The sequence below is a fragment of the Macaca mulatta genome, chromosome X, assembly GCF_049350105.2.
Source record: "Macaca mulatta isolate MMU2019108-1 chromosome X, T2T-MMU8v2.0, whole genome shotgun sequence".
Lineage (NCBI taxonomy): Eukaryota > Metazoa > Chordata > Mammalia > Primates > Cercopithecidae > Macaca > Macaca mulatta.
Window position 1 is genome coordinate 48714071 of NC_133426.1, and position 24790 is coordinate 48738860.

At 46.2% G+C, this 24790-nt stretch overlaps 1 long non-coding RNA gene across 1 annotated transcript; it reads left to right on the forward strand.

Moving 5' to 3' along the window:
- The first annotated feature begins 20584 nt into the window (after positions 1 to 20584).
- On the forward strand, positions 20585 to 24790 carry LOC144338598 (uncharacterized). The gene is made up of 3 exons (XR_013412845.1): positions 20585 to 20712; positions 21197 to 21276; positions 24422 to 24790. It is a non-coding gene; the product is annotated as an uncharacterized LOC144338598 (long non-coding RNA).

Sequence of the window (24790 nt, forward strand, 5' to 3'; positions counted from 1 at the left end):
GCACACCTGTAGTCCCAGCTACTAGGGAGACTGTGGGGGGAGGACTGCTTGAGCCCAGGAGATTGAGGCTACAGTGAGCTGAGATCGCACCACTGCACTCCAGCCTGGGTGAAAGAGTGATACCCTGTCTTTCTCTCTCTCTCTCAATCTCTCTCTCTATATATGTATATACTATATACTATAGTATAGATGGTATATTATATAGTAGATATATACTATATATACACAAAATAGTATACTCTCTCTATATATCTATATATATATTTAACATTTTAAATTTTTTAGCTAAAACTGAGACAAACACACACATTAGCCTAGGCCTACACAGGGTCAGGATAATCAACATCACTGTCTTCCACCTCTATATCTTTTCCCACTGGAAGGTCTTCAGGGGCAATGACAGGCATGGAGCTGTCATCTCCTAAAACAATGCCTTCTTCTGGAATGTTTTCTGAAGACTTGCCTAAGGGTGTTTTACAGTTAACTTTTTTTTGTATGTAAGAGTACACTCTAAAATAATGATTAAAACTATGGCATAATAAATACATAAACCAGTAACATAGTTGTTTATTATCATTAAGTATTATGTACTATACATAATTGTATATGCTATCCAGTATTTTTATTTTATCTTATTGTATTCTATTCTACTCTTATTTTATTTTATTATTTTATTGGAAACAGGGTCTCACTCTATCGACACACTGGAGTGCAGTGGCCCAATCCTAGCTCACTGAAGCCTCAATCTCCTGGGCTCAAGTGATCCTCCCACCTCAGCCTCCTGAGTTGCTGGGATTACAGATGCCTGTCACCGTGCCTGGCTACAGTACTTTTATAGGACTGGCAGCACAGTAGGTTTGTTTACACCAGCATCACCACAAACACGTAATGTGTTGTGCTATGGTTAGATGACAGGAATTTTTTTTTTGAGACAGAGTCTCATTCTGCCCAGGCTAGAGTGCAGTGGTGCAATCTCAGCTCACTGCAACCTCTGCCTCCCGGGTTCAAGCAATTCTCCCTGCCTCAGCCTCCCGAGTAGCTGGGATTAAAGGAATGTGCCACCACACTTGGCTAATTTTTGTATTTTTAGTAGAGATGGTGTTTCGCCATGTTGGCCAGGCTGGTTTAGAACTCCTGACCTCAAGTGATTCACCTGTCTTGGGCTCCTATAATCCAAAGTGCTTGGATTATAGGCGTGAGCCACAATGCCTGGCCAAATGATAGGAATTTTTCAGCTGTATTATAATCTTATGGGACAACTGTCATATATGTGGTCTGTCATTGAAACATCATCATTTGCTATATGACTATGGCATGATTCCACTTATATGGGGTATCCAGAGTAGTCAAACTCATAGAAACAAAACACTAGGATGGTGGTTGCCAGGGCTGAGAGGATGGGGAATGCGAGTTGCTGTTCAATGGGTATAAAGTTTCAGTTATGCATGATGAGTAAGTTCTAGAGAGCTGTTTAGAGCATAGGGCCTACAGTTTACAATACTGTATTGTACACTGAAACCTTTCAACTGGGTAGATCTCATGTTAAGTGTTCTTATGAGAGAAAGAGAGGTGGGGGAGGGAGAGAGAGAGAGAAAGAGAGAGAGAAGGAAGGAAGCAAGGAAGGAAGGAAGGAAGGAAAGAAGGAAGGAAGGAAGGAAGGAGGGAGGGAGGAAGGGGGGAGGGAAGAAAGGGAGGGAAGAGGGAAGTAAGGAAGGGAGGGGAGAAAGGAGGGAGGGAGGGAGGGGGAAGGGAAGGAGGGAGAGAGAGAAGAAAGAAAGGAAGGAAGGGAGGGAAGAGGGAGGAGGAGGGAGGGAGGAGGGAAGGAAGCCCAAAACCAGGAGAGAGCAATAGGCATTATCTTGCACCAGTGGCCACAGTAGCACCAACCAGTGTGTGCCTGGAAGATAAGCCCAGGGCTTTGCCTCATGTCAGAGATGAGAAACAAGCACTAGGCATGCTGCTGTCACCACCTTTCTCCTGACCAAAGAGGGGTGACTTCCTCCAAGACGTGCTATCAGAGCGCCAGGTGCCGTGGCTCACACCCATAATCCCAGCACTTTCGGAGGCGTAGGCAGGCAGATGGCTTGAGCCCAAGAGTTTGAGACCAGCCTGAGAAATTTGGTGAAACCCCATAAAAAATGAGCCAGGCGTGGCGTGGTGATGCTCGCCTGTAGTCCCAGCTACTTGGGAGGCTGAGGTGGGAGGATCACTTGAGCCCAGGAGGTTAAGGCCACAGTGAACCATGATCACACCACTGCACTTCAGCCTGGGTGAGAGAGTAAGATCCTGTCTTTAAACAAAACAAACAAACAAACAAACAAACAAAAAACTGCTATTAGAGTTATAAGAAGCTTTTCCATGGGTCTTCACAGAGAAATATCTCATTCTTTTGGCTTTAAATATGACCTTCCCAGGCTCTCTCAGATGGACCGTGGTTCCTGTGCTCTTAACCTGTTTCCCTCCAAATCATCGCTATAAACAAGTAAGGTGCAGGCCAAGCTAATTCTTTCTCTCTCTCTCTCTTTTTTTTTAATTTGAGATGGAGTCTCCCTCTGTAGCCCAGGCTGGAGTGCAGTGGCACAATCTCAGCTCACTGCAATCTCCACCTCCCGGCTTCAAGCAATTCTGCCTCAGCCTCCTGAGTAGCTGGGATTACAGGTGCCCGCCACCATGCCTGGCTAATTTTTGTATTTTTAGTATAGACGGGGATTCACCATCTTGGCCAGGCTGGTCTTGAACTCCTGACTTTGTGATCCACCCGCCTTGGCCTCCCAAAGTGCTGAGATTACAGACGTGAGCCACCGCGCCCAGCCAGCTGCACTGTAGCAGGACCAGCCGCAGACAAAACTCCTCAGACACCGGATTAAAGAAGGAAGAGGTTTTTTATTCGGCTGGGAGCATCGGCAGACTCACGTCTTAAGAGCCAAGCTCCCCGAAAAAGAAATTCTTGGCCTTTTTAAAGGCTTACAACTTTAAGGGGTCCATGTGAAAGGGTCATGATAAATCAAGCAAGCATGGGAAATGTGACTGGGGGATACATGCATCAGCTAACAGAACAAAAAGTTTTACAATGCTTTTTTCATACAGTGTCTGGAATTTACAGATGACACAAGTAGTTTAGGTCAGGGGTTGATGTTATTATTACTTTTTTTAACTCCTAGGGCCGGGTGGTGGTGCCAAAGTTGTCTGGCTATTTATCTTACTTTTGTTTCTAACTTTTTGCTTTCTCTCTTTCCTCCTGTCTTGTGAACTAGGTAAGGTGGGGGGAGGAGGGCAGCAGGAGTAGTAGTGGTCTCCTTCCTTAGCACCAATTCTTTTTTTTTTTTTTTTTGGAGACGGAGCCTCTCTGTCGCCCAGGCTGGAATGCAGTGGCCGGATCTCAGCTCACTGCAAGCTCCGCCTCCCGGGTTTACGCCATTCTCCTGCCTCAGCCTCCCGAGTAGCTGGGACTACAGGCGCCCGCCACCTCGCCCGGCTAGTTTTTTGTATTTTTTAGTAGAGACGGGGTTTCACCGTGTTAGCCAGGATGGTCTCGATCTCCTGACCTCGTGATCCGCCCGTCTCGGCCTCCCAAAGTGCTGGGATTACAGGCTTGAGCCACCGCGCCCGGCCCTTAGCACCAATTCTTACACCAAGAAGTGATGGAGCACAAGTGCTGCTGGGCCTTAACACCATCATAAGGCCGGGCGCGGTGGCTCAAGCCTGTAATCCCAGCACTTTGGGAGGCCGAGACGGGCGGATCACAAGGCAGGAGATCGAGACCATCCTGGCTAACACGGTGAAACCCCGTCTCTACTAAAAAATACAAAAAACTAGCCGGGCGAGGTGGTGGGCGCCTATAGTCCCAGCTACTCGGGAGGCTGAGGCAGGAGAATGGCGTGAACCCGGGGGGCGGAGCTTGCAGTGAGCTGAGATCCGGCCACTGCACTCCAGCCTGGGTGACAGAGCGAGACTCCGTCTCAAAAAAAAAAAAAAAAAAAAAAAAAACACCATCATAAACATCTTTGTCCCAGGGAAGAAATTCCCAACTCATTCCAAAGGTCTGTGAAAGTCTACCAGTACCCCAAACTGATTTCCTTATCCTCTCAGCAGATGCTGGAAAGCTGGAGGTCTCCTTCCTTCTTCTCACTCTCCTGCTTGACATCTGCACAGCCATTCTTCTTCCTCCCCTTCCTCCCCTTCTCCTTCTCCTTCTTCCTGAGACAGAGTCTCGCTCTGTCGCCCAGGCTGGAGTGCAGTCATGTGATCTCGGCTTACTGCAACCTCCGCCTCCTGGGTTCAAGCAATTCTTTTGCCTCCACCTCCTGAGTAGCTGGGATTACAGGTGTGCGCCACCACAGCAGGCTAATTTTTGTATTTTTAGTAGCAACGGGGTTTCACCATGTTGGCCAGGATGGTCTCGAACCCCTAACCTCAGGTGATCTGCCTGCCTCAGCCTCCCAAAGTGCTGGGATTACAGGTATGAGCCACCGCGCCCGGCCCTTTTTATTATTATATATTATTTTTGAGACTGGGTCTCACTCTGTCATCCAGGCTGGAGTGCAGTGGCGTGATCACAGCTCACTGCAGCCCTGACCTCTTGGGCACAAGCAATCTTCCTGCGTCAGCCTCCCAAAGTGCTGGGGTTACAGGCGTGAGCTATTGTGCCCAGCCTATGATTTTTAAAAAATTTGCAATAATTGTGTTTATTCAGGCAGTACAATGTGATGTTTTGATTTATATACACGTTATAGAGTCAAGCTAATTAACACTCATCACCTCACCAATTTATCATTTTTGTGTGGTGAGAACATTAAAAACCCATTCTTTCTCCTCTGAAGCTCTAGAGGATGGTGTGCCCCTGCTTTCATTTTTAATGAGAAAATCATGTTTGTTATTTCATAAAATGATGGCAAGAATAGTTAGACAGTGAGGCTTTGTTAGTTTGTTTAATGTCCTAACTTGGCAAAATTGAAAGGTGGCACCACTCTGCCCCTCTCCCATGTACCATGCATACACACATATGTTTACAGCTAGGTCTTTTTGCAGGGGAGGTAGTATCCATATCATGTATTAATTTTCTTACAATGTCTTTTTTCTTTTCTTTCAGTGATGGGGTGTTGCTCTGTCACCCAGGCTGGAGTGCAGTGATGTGATCATAGCTCACTACAGCCTCGACCTTCTGGCCTCCAGCTATCCTCCCACCTCAGGTTCCCAAGGAGCTGGGAATACAGACGTGCACCACCACACCCAGCTAATTTTTCTTTTTCTTTTTTTGTAGAGACAGGATTTTGCCATGTTGGCCAGGCTGGTCTCGAACTCCTAGCCTCAAGCCATCCTCCAACCTTGGCCTCCAAAAGTGCTGGGATTATAGGCAATGAGCCCACCATGCCCTGCCTAATTTTCTTACAATTTCAAAATGTAAATACCATATCTTAATAATTTATGATGACATCACCAATATTCTCCCTATTGTCTAAAAAAAGTGGCAACCTTTGCAGAAGGAAGGATCTTCTAAAAGAACAACATGAAAGAAGGTAATAATTCTAACTTGGGTCTTGTGCCGGGCATTGCCTGAAGCAGCCAGAGGCAATCTTTCAGGAACGGAGTGAGGAAGAAACGGGCAGGGAGAGGTAAGCCTGGGGTTCTGCGGGCAGCAGGAATCTTCAGCTGCTGGGAGCTAAGGGGACTTCTAAGAAAGTGGATGTCCTCTGTTTGACTTTGTTACATTTTCTGCTGTGTGGCCTGGGCTTGTCAGCTTGTCATCTTTCTCCCTTGGCCCTACAAACACAGAGAAACAGAGAAAAGAACAAGAATTCTGGGGACAGTGGAATTAAAACCAGAGGTGACCAAAGGGACATATTGTCTAGGTGGTAGCTACCATAAGTAGATAATATGCTATTTAACAGTTTAAAAAGTGATGATGAGGCCAGGCACGGTAGCTCGCGCCTGTAATCCCAGCACTTTGGGAGGCTGAGGTGGGTAGATCACCTGAGGTCAGGAGTTCAAGACCAGCCTGGCCAGCATGGTAAAACTCTGTCTCTACTAAAAATACAAAAAATTAGCCGGGCATGGTGGCATGTGCCTATAATTCCAGCTACTTGGGAGGCTGAGGCAGGAGAATCGCTTGAACCTGGGAGGCAGAGGTTGCAGTGAGCCGAGATCACACCACTGCACTCCAGTCTGGGCAACAGAGCGAGACTCCGTCTCAAGAAAAAAAAAAAAAAAGTGATGATGATGACAGAAAGAATACAATGTAGAAAAGTTTAGACCCTTGGCTAATGGGGCTTTGTTTAACCACATAGGATTTAATCTGAACCACTTCTGTCAAAATTTTGTTCTCTAGAGGCCCTATTCTTTGCTTTATTATTATTATTACATTATTATTTTTTGAGTTGGAGTCTGGTTCTGTCGCCCAGGCTGGAGTGCAGTGGTGTGATCTTGGCTCACTGCAACCTCTGCCTCCCAGGTTCAAGCAATTCTCCTGCCTCAGCCTCTCGACTAGCTGGGATTACAGGCATGCGCCACTACGCCTGGCTAATTTTTGTTTGTTTGTTTATTTATTTTCTGAGACCAAGTCTTGCTCTGTTGCCCAGGCTGGAGTGCAGTGGTGCAATCTCAGCTCACTGCAACCTCCACCTCCCAGGTTCAAGCAATTCTCCTGCCTCAGCCTCCCAAGTAGCTGGGATTACAGGCACCTGCCACTATGCCTAGTTAATTTTTGTATTTATTTTATTTTATTTTTGAGACAGAGTCTCGCTGTCTCCCAGGCTGAAGTGCAGTGGCGCTATCTCGGCTCACTGCAAGCTCCGCCTCCCGGGTTCACACCATTCTCCTGCCTCAGCCTCCCAAGTAGCTGGGACTACAGGCACCCGCCACCGCGCCCAGCTACTTTTTGTATTTTTAGCCAGAATAGTCTCGACCGTGTTAGCCAGAATGGTCTCGATCTCCTGACCTCATGATCCGCCTGCCTCGGCCTCCCAAAGTGCTGGGATTACAGGCGTGAGCCACCACGCCCGGCCAATTTTTGTGTTTTATTTTGTTTTTTTTTTAGAGGAGTCTCGCTCTGTCGCCCAGACTGGAGCACAGTGGCCGGATCTCAGCTCACTGCAAGCTCCGCCTCCCAGGTTCACGCCATTCTCCTGCCTCAGCCTCCAGAGTAGCTGGGACTACAGGCGCCCACCACCTCGCCCGGCTAGTTTTTTGTATTTTTTTAGTAGAGATGGGGTTTCACCGTGTTAGCCAGGATGGTCTCGATCTCTTGACCTCGTGATTCGCCCTTCTCGGCCTCCCAAAGTGCTGGGATTACAGGCTTCAGCCACCGCGCCTGGCCAATTTTTGTATTTTTAGCAGAGACGGGGTTTCACCATGTTGGCCAGGCTGGTCTTAAACTCCTAACCTTGTGATCCACCCATCTCGGCCTCCCGAAGTGCTGGGATTACATACATGAGCCTCCGTGCCCGGCCAATTTTTGTATTTTTAGTAGAGATAGGGTTTCACACCGTTTTTCTCACAGCTGGGATTACAGCTGTGAGCCACCTTACCCGGCCGCATTCTTTGCTTTCTACTCTTTCTTAACCCTGTTCCCAAAATGTACATATCTGTGGCTGGAATATGTTAACGGGAAGTAGCTTTCCACTTCTGTGTTGGTTCACTCCGACTCTGATTTTTCTTGCACCTGTGCTCTTCTTTTTAAAATGTTTTTGAGTGTTTTTATTTAACACTAATACACGTTGGATTTGGCCAAATAGATGTCTTTTCATCCCTGTGCCCCTCTGCAATGATACATTTCTGGAGAGGAGAGGCCAGGCAGGTTTCGTTATCCTTACACATTACCTGGCAAGCTGCCATGTGCAACAGGTATTTAATACATATTTTTTAAAAAACAATCTCTCATGTCTTTGGAATCATTGGGAACTACAACCAAGTATGCAGTAGAAGTCAGTGGCTGATGAAGTACCTACAATGCATGCTATTTCTATAGGGAAGATTCCAAATGTATGTCAATTGCTAGTAAAGGAACTGATAGAGGCCAGGCATGGTGTGGTTCATGCCTGTAATCCCAGCACTTTGGGAGGGCAAGGCAGGCGGACTGCTTGAGCCCAGGAGTTCAAGATGTAGCCTGGGCAACATAGTGAGATTCCATCCCTACTAAAAATACAAAAATTAGCCACATGTGGTGGCTTACACCTGTAGTCTCAGCTACTCGGGAGGCTGAAGTGGGAGGATCGCCTGATTCCATGAGTTCAAGACCACTCTGGGCAACATAGGGAGACCTCATCACTACCAAAAATAAAAAAAATTATCTGGGCGTGGTGGCTCATGCCCATGGTCCCAGCTACTTAGGAGGCTGAGATGGGAGGATTGCCTGAGCCAAGGAGGTCGAGGCTGCAGTGAGCTGAGATCATGCCACTGCACTCCAGCCTGGGTCACAGAGTGGAAGCCTGTCCCAAAAAAATAAAACAATGAAATCATGAGCTAAACCAAGTACAAAATTAATAAATACAAAGATTAAAAATAAAAATAAAATAAAGGAATGGATAGAAAGGATGAATTGTCAACAAGATCCCAATATGTTTTCCCTTCTGATTTCAAATATCTACTTCAGTTATTCATTTTACCCAGAGGGTGGCAGCAGGAGTCTCTTCTATCGCCCAGGCGTTGCCAAGAGGCAACTTTTAGGTCACTCTGACATGAGCTAACAGATGCAGTTTCTGGTTAGAGAGCACTTAGCTTCAGCTTGGATAGATCCATGCCATTTCCTCTCCCTTACAGGGTTGGGGGCAAAGGCTGCGTGCAGCCTCAGGAAACCCTGGGGAGCAGCGGGGATCCTCCCCAGCTGTCGCCCAATTAGAAAGCCAGTGATTTAACAGAAGGCCAAGAAGACTCACAGAGCCAGGCCTGGGGTTCTCTTTGTTCCACCTTTTTTCCCATGCTGAGAAATGAAAGAGAAAAACAGTGCATGACAAGAATTAATGGTGTCAAACAAATACCATCAAAGACAATTTAAGTATTGCTCTTCTCTCTCGGAAGTGGATGAAGACAAAGAGTAGTGGCTTCCTTTTTACCCATTAACTACTCTACATTTGGAAAGAGCTGGCGGACAGTGTTTTTATACTGTATCCATTCAGCTTAATTAATGCTCACAAATGTACAGTTCAGAAATTTTTCAAGGAAACAGTTTGCTACAAAGCATACAGTTTCCTCTGATCATAACCATGACCTCGTTTATAATCATAATCTTTTTTTTTTTTTTTTTTTTTTTTTGAGACGGAGTCTCGCTCTGTCACCCAGGCTGGAGTGCAGTGGCCGGATCTCAGCTCACTGCAAGCTCCGCCTCCCGGGTTCACGCCATTCTCCTGCCTCAGGCTCCCGAGTAGCTGGGACTACAGGCGCCCGCCACCTCGCCCGGCTAGTTTTTTGTATTTTTTAGTAGAGACGGGGTTTCACCGTGTTAGCCAGGATGGTCTCGATCTCCTGACCTCGTGATCCGCCCGTCTCGGCCTCCCAAAGTGCTGGGATTACAGGCTTGAGCCACCGCGTCCGGCCTATAATCATAATCTTGTTTATAATCTCAGGATGCCAATATGCCCAAAATGACTTTGGAATCATTGTTTTGAAATTTCATCTTTTTTTTTAAGACTTTAGTTTTTAGAGCAGTTTTAGGTTCATGGCAAAATTGAGCAGAAAGTGCAGAAATTTCCCAGATAACTCCTGCCCCTACACACCCACAACCTCTGTCACTATCACCACCCCTAACCACAGCCTCACAGTTGTTGCAATTGATGAACCTTGCAATTGGCCACCATCACCCAAAGTCCATAGTTTATATTATGATTCACTCTTGTGTTGTACATTTTATGGGTTTTGACAAAGATACAATGACACATATCCATCATTGCAGTATCATACAGAGTAGTTTCACTGCCCTAAAAATCCTCTGTGCTCCACTTATTCATCTCTCCTTCCCCCCAACTCCTGTAAACCACTGATCTTTTTACTGCCTCCATAGTTTTGCCTCTTCCAGAATGTCATATAGTTGGAATTATACAGTATGTAGCCTTTTCAGATTGGCTTCTTTCACTTACTATATTAGTCTGTTCTCATGCTGCTGATAAAGACATACCCAAGACTGCGTAATTTATAAAGAGGTTTAATGGACTCACAGTTCCACGTGGCTGGGGAGGCCTCACAATCATGATGGAAGGTGAAAGGCATGTTTTACATGGTGGCAGATAAAAGAGAATGTGGACCAAGCAAAAGGGTTTTCCCCTTACGAAACCATCAGATTTTGTGAGACTTATTCACTACCATGAGAACAATATGAGGGAAACTGCCCCCCATGATTCAGTTATCTCCCACTGGGTCTCTCCCACAACACATGGGAATTATGGGAGCCATAATTCAAGATGAGATTTGGGTGGGGACACAGCCAAACCGTATCACTTAGTAATATGCATTTAAGTTTCCTCCATTTTTTTTTTTTTTTTTTCTGACACAGAGTCTCACTCTGTCACCCAGGCTGGAGTGCAGTAGAGTGATCTTGGCTCACTGCAACCCCTGCCTCCTGGGTTCGAGCGATTCTCTCCTGCCTCAGCTTCCTGAGTAGCTGGAATTACAGGCGTGTGCCACCACACCCAACTCATTTTTAGGAGACACGGGGTTTCACCATGTTGGCCAGGCTGGTCTCAATCTCCTGACCTCAAGTGATCCACCCGCCTCCACTTCCCAAAGTGCCAGGATTACAGGCATTGAGCCACCACGCCTGGCCTCTTCCATGTCTTTTTATGGCTTGGTAGCTCAGTTCTTTTTCTCACTGCATAATATTCCACTATCTGGATGTACCAGTTTATTTATCCACTCACCTACTAAAGGACATTTCAGCTGCTTCCATGTTTTCGCAATTATGAATAAAGCTGCTACAAACGCATGAACCCGGGAGGCGGAGCTTGCAGTGAGCCGAGATCGTACCACTGCACTCCAGCCTGGGTGACAGAGTGAGACTCCGTCTTAAAAAAAAAAAAAAAAAAAAAAAAGCTGCTATAAACATCCCTGTGTGTAGATTTATGTGGGGACATAAGTTTTCAAGTCATTTGGGTAAATATCAAGGAATGCAATTGCTGGGTGGTATAGTAAGAGTATGTTTAGTTTTGTAAGAAGCCACCAAACTGTCTTCCAAAGTGGCTGTGCCATTTTGCACTCCCAGGAATGAGAGTTTCTGTTGCTCCACATCCTCGACAGCATTTGGTGTTGTCAGTGTGTTGGGTTTTCACCATTCTTTTTTTTTTTTTTTTTTTTTTTTTTTGAGACGGAGTCTTACTCTGTCGCCCAGGTTGGAGTGCAGTGGCTGGATCTCAGCTCACTGCAAGCTCCGCCTCCCGGGTTTACGCCATTCTCCTGCCTCAGCCTCCCGAGTAGCTGGGACTACAGGCGCCCACCACCTCGCCCGGCTAGTTTTTTGTATTTTTTAGTAGAGACGGGGTTTCACTGTGTTAGCCAGGATGGTCTCGATCTCCTGACCTCGTGATCCGCCCGTCTCGGCCTCCCAAAGTGCTGGGATTACAGGCTTGAGCCACCGCGCCCGGCCTTCTTTTTTTTTTTTTTTTTTTTTGAGACGGAGTCTTGCTCTGTCACCCAGGCTGGGGTGCAGTGGCCCGATCTCAGCTCACTGCAAGCTCCGCCTCCCGGGTTTCACGCCATTCTCCTGCCTCAGCCTCCTGAGTAGCTGGGACTACAGGCGCCCGCCACCTCACCCAGCTAGTTTTTTGTATTTTTTAGTAGAGACGGGGTTTCACCGTGTTAGCCAGGATGGTCTCGATCTCCTGACCTCGTGATCCGCCCGTCTCGGCCTCCCAAAGTGCTGAGATTACAGGCTTGAGCAACCATGCCTGGCCGGGTTTTCACCATTCTAATAGGTGTGTAGTGGCATCTCGCTGTTGTTTTATTTTATTTATATATTTATTTAGAGGCAAATTTTCGCTTTTGTTGCCCAGGCTGGAGTGCAATGGCGCGATCTCAGCTCACCACAACCTCTGCCTCCCAGGTTCAAACGATTCTCCTGCCTCAGCCTCCCGAGTAGCTGGGATTACAGGCATGCACCACCACACCCGGCTAATTTTGTATTTTTAGTAGAGATGGCGTTTCTCTAGTGTTGGTCAGGTTGGTCTCAAACTCCCGACCTCAGGTGATCCACCTGCCTCGGCCTCCCAAAGTGCTGGGATTACAGGCATGAGGCACCATGCCTGACCTCACTGTTGCTTTAATTTGCAAGTCTCTAAAGACATATGATGTTGGGCATCTTCATATGCTTATTTGCCATCTGTCCACCTTCTTTGGTGAGGTGTCTATTCAGGTCTTTTGCCCATTTTTTAATCAGGTTGCACATTTTCTTCTTACTGTTGAGTTTTAAGAGTTCTTTGCAATTTTGGGTAAGAGTCATTTATCAGATACCTCTTGCAAATATTGTGGCTTGTCATTTCATTCACTTTTTTTGTGGGGAGGGGGGAACGGAGTCTCACTCTGTCACCCAGGCTGGAGTGCAGTGGTGCAATCTCGGCTCACTGCAACCTCCGCCTCCTGGGTTCAAGCAATTCTCCTGCCTCAACTTCCGAGTAGATGGGATTACAGGTGCGCACTACCACACCTGGCTATCATCTCATTCTCTTGATCATCTCTTTTTCTTAAATTAAAAAGTGAGCAATTTCTTTGCAGTTAGAACAACATTTCTGTTGGCAGTGTGTGGTGGTAAAGAGGGGGACTCTGGAGTTAGCTTGGATTTGAATTCCAGTTGTGCCACTTACTAGCTGTGCCAGTTACTGAATGTCTCTGTGCTGCAGTTTCCTCATCTTTAAAATAGGGATATGAGCTGGGCGTGGTGGTTCATGCCTGTAATCTCAACACTTTGAGAGGTAGAGGCAGGCGGATTGCTTAAGGTCAGGAGTTCAAGACCAGCCTGGGCAACATGGCAAAATCCCATCTCTGTAAAAAATACAAAAATTAGTTGGGTGTGGTGGCGCACACCTGTAGTCTCAGCTACTTGGGGGACTGAGGTGGGAAGATCGCTTGGGCCCAGGAAGAGGAGGCTGCAGTGAGTGGAGATCGTGCCACTGCACTCCAGCCTGGGTGACAGAGTGAGACTCTGTCTCGAAATAAAATAAAATAAAATGGTGATAATACCAGTGCATACCTCAGAGGGTTGCTGCGAAAATTAAGTCAATTAATATAATTAGTATAAGAGATTTAAAGCAGTTTCTGCAATATTTATTATTAAATTATTTTATTAGAACAAAAGATATAGTTTGTACAGTGGCAGAGACATGCATGAAAAGCAATGGTAAACATTTCTGACATGAAGGGCATGCCTTGGCAGCCTTTTAAGATCATTCTCCACTGGGCAACAGCAGTTTTGTTTTTGAAGTCGCATCAAAGCTACTTTGGCTTTTGCAAGGCACTTTCTGCGCATTATGCACAGAATGACACACCATCCTAAGAACACTGATCTACTAGCAATTAGTGAGATGGAGCAGGAGAAGGAGCTAGCTTGCTATAGAAAAAGTGACAAAGAGATGGATTGAGTTGAGACACTTAGAGGTCTCTGCCACTAACTGGCGCCTCACTCTGTACAAATCACTTTATTCATCTGTTTCAGGTTTCCACTTGGTTTTGTTTTGTTTTTTGAGATAAGAGTCTCGCTCTGTCACCCAGGCTGGGGTACAATGGCGCGATCTCGGCTCACTGCAATCTCTGCCTACTGCAATCTCTGCCTCCTGGGTTCAAGCAATTCTCCTGTCTCAGCCTCCTGAGTAGCTGGGATTACAGGCATGTGCCACCAGGCCCAGCTAATTTTTTTTTTTTTTTTTTAAGTAGAGATGGGGTTTCACCACGTTGGCCAGGATGGTCTCGAACTCCTGACCTAAGGTGATCCGCCCGCCTCAGACTCCCAAAGTGCTGAGATTACAGGCGTGAGCCATGACGCCCGGCCCAGGTTTCCACTTTTGTTAGGAAGGTGTTACAGTTATCAGGACTGGGGATGGATATGTATATTAATCGTGTTTTTTAATTTTCTGTATTTCATGATGCTTTGACATCTTGGGGCCTTGCTAATCTTGAAGAGACTGTCCCTCCCAGGGCTAATTCCTACAGAACTTGGCTCTGAGAGTGCTTTTGATATACAAACCAACAATCATGAGACCATACCCAAACCATCTCCTTTTTCTAACTCTCACACACCAGCCAATATTCTCCCTCCAGGGCCAGGTACTGAACAACTAGGGGCCACCCTGTAGCCCACCAAAATCATTCAAACTATCCAGTCCTAAGGTTTCTCAGCTTGCCAATCCTGTCTCATCCATTCCTTCCCACAAAACCTACAATAAAGGCTCTGGCCCATGCTTTCTCCTCACTCCTGACTCCTGACTGACCCTGGTGCCTCCCATGTGGCCCTTGCATGGCCATGGCTTGGCAAGCCCCCTCCTCATGAGAACTGTGGGTAACAAACTATCTTTTCAATGGCAGTTGCCTCCTGATCTGCTGGGCTCACCGTACCTCAATTTTTAAAGATTCTTGGTTATATTTTAAAACAATCTAACCCCAGGTGCTAACTCTGGTGGCTGCTTAATAGCTGTCCCGAGTGAGGGATGAGAAAAATCTTCAGGTTGAGTCAAAATATCAATGTCTGCTCTGAGCATCGGTGTGAGGAATAAAGATGTGAGAGAAAGTATTTGTCCTCCCTGACGCAGATGATCTCTAGGGGCCCTTCCAGCTCTAATATCTAAGCATTTTAGAAAGTACTTTAAGGCTGGGAACAGTAGCTCATGCCTATAATCCCAGCACCTTGGGAGGCTGAGGTGGGCAGATTCCTTGAGGTCAGGAGTTCGAGACCAGCCTGGGCAACAAGGCAAAACCCCCATCTCTACTCAAAATACAAAAATTAGCCAGGCATGGTGCCACATGCCTGTAATCCCGGCTACTCAGGTGGCTGAGGCAGGAGAATCTCTTGAACCCAGGAGGTGGAGGCTGCAGGGAACTTAGATTGCACCACTGAACTCCAGACTGGGCAACAAAGCAAAACTCTGTCTCAAAAAAAAAAAAAAAAGAAAGAAAGAAAGAAAGGAAGGAAGGAAGAAGAGGAAGAGGAGGGAGGAGGAAGGATCTGAGCTAGCACACTCAGCCCCTTGCCAAGTGATGCCCTGCACTGTCTCAGGACTCTTCAGAGTCCTCACCAGCAAAAAGGCCCCCACCAGATGTAGTCCCTTGACCTTGAACTTCTCAGCCCCCACAACTGTAAGAAAGAAATTCATTTCCTTTAAAATTACCTAATTTCAGGTATTCTGTTATAAGCAACAGAAAATGGACTAAGACAGGAAAACACAAACATTCAGTCCATTGCTTTCCAACACCTGCCTGCTCCTGACAATTCATGTGCTTCTCACATACAAAATACATTCAATTCCATCCAAACATCCCCCCAAATCTTAACTCATTCCAGCATGAACTCTAAAGTCTAAAGCCAAAAATCTCATCTAAAGATCATCTAAATCAGGTATGGGTGAGACTCACCCTGAAGCAAAATTCCTCTCCAGCTGTGAACCTGTAAAAGAAACCAAACAAAGTATTTGCTTCCAAAATACAATGATGGGACGCACAGAGGGTCTACAGACATTCCCATTCCAAAAGGGAGAAACAAGGAAGGAGGATGGGGTGACACGTCCCAAGCAAGTCCAAAACCTAGCAAGGGAAGTTCTGTGAGATCTTGAGACTCAGGTAATCCTCTTTGGCTTAAAGCTTTGCCTCCAGACCTACTGGGATGTCAGTCCCACATGCCAGACCCACTGAGGGGCAATGTCACCCTCACAGTGAGAGACAGCACTAGCTGGATTTCCTAGGCCGACTAAGAATCCCTAAGCCTAGCTGGGAAGGTGACCACATCCACCTTTAAACATGGGGCTTGCAACTTAGCTCATACCTGACCAATCAGGGAGTAAAGAGAGCTCACTAAAATGCTAATTAGGCAAAAACAGGAGGTAAAGAAATAGCCAATCATCTATCACCTGAGAGCACAGCGGGAGGGACAATGATCGGGATGTAAACCCAGGCATTTGAGCCAACAATGGCTACCCTCTTTGGGTCCCCTCCCTTTGTATGGGAGCTCTGTTTTCACTCTATTAAATCTTGCAACTGCACTCTCTTCTGGTCCATGTTTGTTACGGCTGGAACTGAGCTTTCACTCGCCATCCACCACTGCTGTTTGCCGCCCTCATAGACCCGCCACTGACTTCCATCCCTCCAGATCCGGCAGGGTGTCCGCTGTGCTCCTGACCCAGCGAGGTGCCTATTGCCGCTCCTGATCAGGCTAAAGGCTTGCCATTGTTCCTGCACGGCTAAGGGCCTGGGTTCATCCTAATCGAGCTGAACACTAGTCACTGGGTTCCACGGTTCTCTTCCGTGACCCACGGCTTCTAATAGAGCTATAACACTCACCACACGGCCCAATATTCCATTCCTTGGAATCCGTGAGGCCACGAGGCTTGCCACCATCTTGGAAGCAACCCGCCACCATCTTGGGAGCTCTGGGAGCAAGGACCCCTGGTAACAACAGTTTGGCAGCACTGCTCCTGCTGCGGTTCTCTGTCAGGGCAGGGGTTGTAGCCTCAGGGTTCTGCTGGTGGCTTCCATCCCCACTGCTCTACCAGGTGTTGGTCTCACCCTTTGAAATGGAGGTGGAGGCCGGGCGCAGTGGCTCACACCTGTAATCCCAGCACTTTGGGAGGCTGAGATGGGCAGATCATGAGGTCAGAAGATCGAGGCCATCCTGGCTAACATGGTGAAACCCCATTTCTACTAAAAATACAAAAAAATTAGCCGGGTGTGGTGGCGGGCGCCTGTAGTCCCAGCTACTTGGGAGGCTGAGGCGGGAGAATGGCATGAACCCCGGAGGTGGAGTTTGTAGTGAGCCGAGATTGCGTCACTGCACTCCAGCCTGGTGACAGAGCGAGACTCTGTCTCAAAAAAAAAAAAAAAAAAAAAAAAAGGAGGTGCAGGTAGTCCTGTGCCCTGGGCCCATGTACTCTGGGCCTCTGATGGGAGTGGTGACCTGGAAGGTCTCTGAATCACCTTCAGGGTTCTTCTTCCCTTATCTTGAAGAACATTGTATGTTCACAGCCAAACAGTTCTATGGTTTGGTCCTATAGGATCTAAGAAGTTTAGTCGTCTTCCTTCATTTTGTCCCATTTTCCTTTTTTCTTTTTCTTTTCTTTTTTTTTTTTTGAGACAGAGTCAGTCTCGCTCTGTTGCCCAGCGCCCAGGCTAGAGTGCAGTGGCACAATCTCAGCTCACTGCAACCTCTGCTTCCTGGGTTCAAGTGATTCTCCTGCCTCAGCCTCCCAAGTAGCTGGCATTACAGGCATGCACCTCCGCACCCAGCTAATTTTTGTATTTTTAGTAGAGACAGGGTTTTGCCATGTTGGCCAGGCTGGTCTCGAACTCCTGACCTCAGGTGATCCACTCACCTCAGCATCCCAAAGTGTTGGGATTACAGGCATGAGCCACTGCGCCCAGCCATTTTGTACCATTTTCTCTGTTTCCTTTAGTCCCAGGCAGCAGTGCCATTTCCAGTACAATTCCATCTCTACTGCTGCTTTGTTGAGATGGTTAATGAAGTCTGCAGTTCACATTCACAGTAACCTCCTTGTCAAATAGTCCAGCAGACCCTTAGTGTTCTCTTCCAAACATGCTTTGTCATGTTTTGTAACATGGACAGGGACAGGCCGAGAATTTTCCAGACCCACTGAGGGAGCAATGTCACCCTCAGAGCTAGGGTAAGGTTTCAGTTCTGGTTCCTTTTTGCATTAGCAATTCTGTTTTCAATTCATATCTCTCTTCTCAAATTTTACTATAAGCAGTCAGGAGGAACCAAGCCTCTCCTGTCAACACTTTGCCTAGAGATCTCCTCAACTAAATCTCCATTTCACTGTTCACAAGTCCTACCCTCCACAAAACACTAAAACGTAAACACAATTCAGCCAGGTTATTTGCTACTTTATAACAAGGATCACCTTTTCTCCATTGTCTAATAACACATTCCTCATTTCTATCTGAGACCACATCAGAACAGCCTTTAACCACCCATATTTCTACCACCAATCTGTTCGTGATTACTTACGTATTCTTTAAGAAAGCAGAAGCTTTCTCTACAGCTCTCTTCATTTCTTTCTGACTGCTCACTAGAATCACCTTTAAAGGTCCATTCAATAGCAATATAGGATTTTTCTTGTTTTCTTTTTTTTAGATGGAGTCTTGCTCTGTTGCCCAGTCTGGAGTGCAGTGGAGCAATCCTGGCTCGCTACAACTTCTGCCTCCTGGATTCAATCAATTCTCCTGCCTCAGCCTCCTGAGTAGCTGAGATTACAGGTGTGCACCACCACGTCCGGCTAATTTTTTTTTTTGTATTTTTAGTAGAGATGGGGTTTCACCGTGGTGGTCAAGCTGGTCTCAAACTCCTGATCTCGTAATCCGTCCACCTCGGCCTCCCAAAGTGCTGGGATTACAGGCGTCAGCCACCACACCTGGTGGCAATATAGGATTTTTTCTAGTGCATGCACCCAAATTTATGTCTTAGTCTGTTTCCTGTTGCTATAACAGAATGCCACAGACCAGTTAATTTATGAAGAAAAGAAGCTCAGCCAGGCGCAGTGGCTCACACCTGTAATCCCAGCACTTTGGGAGGCCAAGGTGGGTGGATCACTTGAGGTCAGGAGTTTGAGACCCGCCTGAGTAACATGGTGAAACCCCATCTCTACTAAAAATACAAAAATTAGCTGGGCCTGGTGATGAATGCCTGTAATACCAGCTAGTTGGGAGGCTAAGGCAGAAGAATCGCTTGAACCTGGGAAGCAGAGGTTGCAGTGAGCAGAGATCGTGCCACTGCACTCTAGTCTGGGTGACAGAGTGAGATTCTGTCTCAAAAAATAACAAATAAAAATAATTTTAAAAACAAGCTTAACCAGTTCACAGTTCTGGAGACTGGGAAGTCCAAGAGCATGGTGCTAGCATCAGATGAGGCCTTCATGCTGCATCATCCCATCATGGGTAGACAGAAGGGCAAGAGGGTGCATGCGAGAGACAGCTCACTTTTATAACAAAGCTACTCCCACAATAACAGCATTAGTCCATTCATGAGGGTGACAGTCCCATGACCTAATGTCTTCTTAAAGACCCCACCTCTCAATACTGTTACGATGGCAACTAAAGGTCAACATGAGTTTTGGAGGAAACATTCAAACCACGGCACTCTTCCAGCCTCTAGTCATTACAGAGTTACAAGGCCACTTCCACATTTTTAGGTATTTGTTACATAGCACCCCTCACTTCTCAGTACCAATTTCTGTCTTAGTCAGTTCTGACTGGTATAACAAAGTACCATAGACTGGGTGGCTTATAAACAACAGAAATTTATCTCTTAACAGTTCTGGTTAGAAGTCTGACATTACGGTGCCAGCATGGTCAGGTTCTGGTAGGGGCCCTGTTTAGGGTTGCAGACAGCTAAATTTTCATTGTATCCTCACACTGTGGAAAGAACTCTCTGGGGTTATTTTATTTTATTTATTTTATTTTTATTTATTTATTTATTTTTGAGACGGAGTCTTGCTGTGTCACCCAGGCTGGAGTGCAGTGGCGCGATCTCGGCTCACTGCAAGCTCCGCCTCCCGGGTTCACGCCCTTCTCCCACCTCAGCCTTCAAGTAGCTGGGACTACAAGGCGCGCACCACCACGCCCAGCTAATTTTTTGTATTTTAGTAGAGACGGGGTTTCACCATGTTAGCCAGGATGGTCTCGATCTCCTGACCTCGTGATCCACCCACCTCGGCCTCCCAAAGTGCTGGGATTACAGGCTTGAGCCACCGCGCCTGGCCTATTTTATTGTTTTATTTTATTTTTATTTTATTTATTTTATTTTTTGAGACAGAGTCTCACTCTGTCGCCCAGGCTGGAGTGCAGTGGCACCATCTTGACTCACTGCAACCTCCACCTCCTGGGTTCAAGTGATTCTCCTGCCTCAGCCTCCTGAGTAGCTGGGATTACAGGCACACACCATCATACCCGGCTAATTTTTGTATTTTTAGTAGAGACAGGGTTTCGCCATGTTGGCCAGGATGGTCTTGAACTCCTGGCCTCAGGTGATCCATCTGCTTCGGCCTCCCACAGGGCTGGGATTACAGGCACGTGCCACTGCACCCAGCCTGGGGTCCCTTTTATAAGGGCACCAATCCCATTCATGAGGGCTCCACTGTCATGACTTAATCACCTCCCAAAGGTTCCCATCTTCTAATACGATTACATTGGGGGTTAGGATATCAACATGTTTGGGGAGACACAAACATTCAGTCTCTTGCAGAGCCCTTTACCTTCTGCAAATAAAACTGCTTCCAGTACACCCAAACCCATACTAAAACCTCTTTCTTTAGCACTATTCATAGTCTCTTTTCCTGGAAGTCAGTACTTAATAGAGTCGTCCTCCTTCATGGACTCCACACTTTTCTCTCTCTCTCTCTCTCTCTCTCTCTCTCTCTCTCTCTCTCTCTGTCTCTCTCTGTCTCTCTCTCTCTGAGACAGAGTCTCACTCTGTCACCCAGGCTGGAATGCAGGGGCAAGATCACAGCTCACTGAAACCTCCACCTCCCAGGGCTCAAGTGATCTTCCCATCTCAGCCTCCTGAGTAGCTGGGACTACAGGCATGTGCCACTGTGCCTGGCTAATTTTTATATTTTTTGCAGAGAAGAGGTTTCACTATGTTGCCCAGGTTGATCTTAAATTCCTGGGCTCAAGCTGTCTTCCTACCTCAGCCTCCCAAAGTACTGGGATTATAGGCATGAGCCACTGTGCCTAGCCATATATCCTTCTCTCTTTTATCCTACTCCAGTCTGGCTTTGGTCCTCACTTGTTCACTGACATTCCTCTCTGTGACATGATAAGTTCTCTGTGGGCACACTGAGTTTGAGGTGTCAAAGCACATAAAAATGGAAAGGTCTACTAGGCAGTCATTTATGTGGTCCAACTCTCTTTTGGTTCATATTTGCTTGGTATATCTTTTTCCATCCCTCTATTTTCAACCTTTCTTTGTGGTTTTATTCTAAGCGTGTTTCCTGTCACAGGTCTATAGTTGAATTAACAACAACAACAACAACAACAAATCCAAACTGATAACCTCTGTTTTGAACAGGCATGTAATCTTTTTATTTATTTTGATTAATTATGTATTGGGACTTATTTCTACTATCTTACGTTTGCTGTTTACTACCCGTTCCCCCTCATCCTTTTCCATTATGTTAGATGGATAAAGTTTTTGAAATTGCCCCATTACACATTTTATTTTTTCCTTTGCTGGTTCTGAAGTTATACATGGTATTTCTCCTCATTTAGTGGTTTCCATTAATTTTTAAAGTTCCTGAATCTCATGCTTCCAGTATCAACATGCCTAACTAGCAGGGCCTCCATTAATTTTTAAATATATGTTCTAAATTATAAATTTAAGAGCCAGGCACAGTGGCTCACACCCGTAATCCCAGTGACTTTGAAGGCTGAGTTGGGAGGATCGTTTGAGGCCAGGAGTTTAAGACCAAACTGGGTAACACAGAGAGATCCCATCTCTACAATTTTTTTGTTTTTTAATGAGCCAAGTGTGGTGGCACATGCCTGTAGTCCCAACTACTTGGGAGGTTGAGGTGGGAGGATCCCTTGAGCCCAGGAATTTGAGGCTATAGTGAGCTAGGATTGTAGCACTGCACTCCAGCCTGGGTAACAGAGTGAAACAAATAAAAACTAACTATTTATGTTTCTATAAATTTACATACATATATAAATATTAAAAATATATTAAGCCAGCTGTAGTGGCACACACCTGTAGTCCCAGCTACTTGGGAGGCTAAGCTGGCAGGATTTCTTGAGCCTAGGAGTTCGAGGCCAGCCTAGGAAACATGAGACCCCATTTCTTTAAAAAAAAAAAAATATATATATATATACACACACACACACACACACACACACACACACACACACACACCAATATCCAAAAAATATATCTTTAAAAATGTATTGTCTCAGCCAGGCACGGTGGCTCAAGCCTGTAATCCCAGCACTTTGGGAGGCTGAGGCAGGTGGATCACGAGGTCAGGAGATCAAGACTATCCTGGCTAACATGGTGAAACCCCGTCTCTACTAAATACAAAAAAAATTAGCCGAGCATGGTGGTGGGTGACTGTAGTCCCAGCTACTTAGGAGTCTGAGGCAGGAGAATGGCATGAACCTCGGAAGAGGAGCTTGCAGTGAGCCGAGATTGCGCCACTGCACTCCAGCCTGGGCAACAGAGCAAGACTCTGTCTCAAAACAAACAAACAAACAAAGTATTGTCTCCAGTTCTTCAGTATATGTATTATCTACCTACTCTTGAAAGAATAAAGGCCGGGCGTGGTGGCTCACGCCTGTAATCCCAGCACTTTGGGAGGCCAAGGCAGGTGGATCATGAGGTCAGGAGATCGAGACCATCCTGGCTAACATGGTGAAACCCCGTCTCTACTAAAAATACAAAAAAATTAGCCAGGCCTGGTGGCAGATGCCTGTAGTCCCAGCTACTTGGGAGGCTGAGGCAGGAGAATGCATGAACTTGGGAGGCAGAGCTTGCAGTGAGCTGAGATTGCACCACTGCACTCCAGCCTGGGAGACAGAGCAAGACAACATCTAAAAAAAAAAAAAAAAAAAAGAATAAAGACACAGTGAATCAAGTTCTTTAAAAGCAGAGCCAAGAAGAGGCCTGTAATAGGCAGCTTCTGACATGGCCCCAATGATTTCTGCCTTCTGATATTTACACCCATGTGGAAATCCCTCCACTTAAGTGTGGGCTGAACCTAGTGACCAGCTTCTAATGAATAGAATATGGCAAAAGTGATAGGATGTAGGATGTCACTTCTATGATTAGGCTCCAAAAGATTGTGACTTCTGATGTGCTAGTTCTCTCTCTCTCTCACTATCTCTTGCCCTCTTCTTTGCTTCCTCTGATGAAGCCAGCGGCCACAGTGTGAGCTGCCCTATGGAGAGGCCTCTATAGCAAGGAAGTGAGGCTCTCAGTCCAGCAACCCTCAAGCAACTGAAACCTGCCAACAACCACATGAGTCAGCTTGGAAGTGGATTCATCACCCATCAAGCCTTCAGATGAGACCACAGCCCCAGCAGCCACCTTGATTTCAACCTCATGAGAAATCTAGAGACAGAGAACCCATCTAATCTGTGACTAGATTCCTGACCCACAGAAACTATGAGATAATAAATGTGTGTTGTTTTAAGCTGCTAAGTTCTAGGTAGTTTGTTACACATCAATACATGGCTAATACAAAGATTTTTCTTTCTGTGACAACTATTTTATCATATGGAGAGGCAAAGATGGCACAGACTCTACAATCAGCCAAACGTGGTTATCTCTTGCCCTGGGCAGGTTAGGTAATCTCTGAGCTCAGTCTTCTCACTTGTAGATCTTTTTCTTTTTCTTTTCTTTTTTTTTTTTTTTTTTTTTTTTTTTTTGAGATGGAGTCTTACTCTGTCACCCAGGCTGGAGTGCAGAAGCGTGATCTCGGCTCACTGCAAGCTCTGCCTCCTGGGTTCACGCCATTCTCCTGCCTCAGCCTTCTGGGACTGAGTAGCTGGGACTACAGGCTCCCACCACCACGCCCGGCTAATTTTTAGTACAGACTTGGTTTCACTGCGTTAGCCAGGATGATCTCGATCTCCTGACCTCGTGATTCACCCGCCTCGGCCTCCCAAAGTGCTGGGATTACAGGCATGAGTCACAGCGCCCGGCCCTCACTTGTAAATCTTTTTTTGTTTTCTTCCCCTTCCTCTCTCTCTCTCTTTTTTTTTTTTTTTTTTTGACAGAGTCTTGCTCTGTTGCCCAGGCTGGAGTGCAGTGGCATGATCTCGGTTCACTGCAAACTCCGCTTCCCAGGCTCAAGCGATTCTCATGTCTCAGCCTCCCAAGTAGCTGGGACTATAGGTGTGCACCACCACCCCTGGCTACTTTTTGTATTTTCAGTAGAGATGAGGTTTTGCCATGTTGGCCAGGCTGATCTCGAACTCCTGGCCTCAAGTGATCCACCCACCTCAGCCTCCCAAAGTGTTGGGATTATAGGCCTCACTTGTAAATCTAAGCTAACAATGCCTGCCTTGCATATGAGCTTTTCGGATTATTAATAAGGTTGAAGAGGGCATGGCACACAGTAGGTCATCATCTTTATGACTTCCATTCTTATAAATCTGATGCTCATTCCAATTTCAGTGTTCTGGGTTCTGGAATACAAAAGTCCCCACCACTAAAACTTTGCTTTATCATGAAGATTTCACTCAGTCCATTGTGTGATAGTATTCATAAAGCACCTGAAAATACTACCTCCCAAATTAGTATCTCCCGTTCTCAAAGTCAGTGCCACACATAGACTCTAATATAACCATGGTACAGGGGATGGTGAATTAGACCTGGAGCCTCTAAGCAATGGCCTGCCATCCAATATCAAATCATGCTGAAAATCTTTTTTTTTTTTTTTTTTACTAAGACAAAAACACAATCAAAGAATCATTGCAGTTTCTATGTGAATGAACCGCATATGAAATCCTCTCTGAACAGCAGTGGCTCATATCTGAGAGGGCAGGAGGATGTTAGAACATCTACATTACTAGATCTTCATGAATGCACTGCTGAAGTCTAGCTTTTCCCTGTACTAAATGTCACTGTAATTTTGTGTCTGCTCATGGAAGCTGCATTCACAAATAG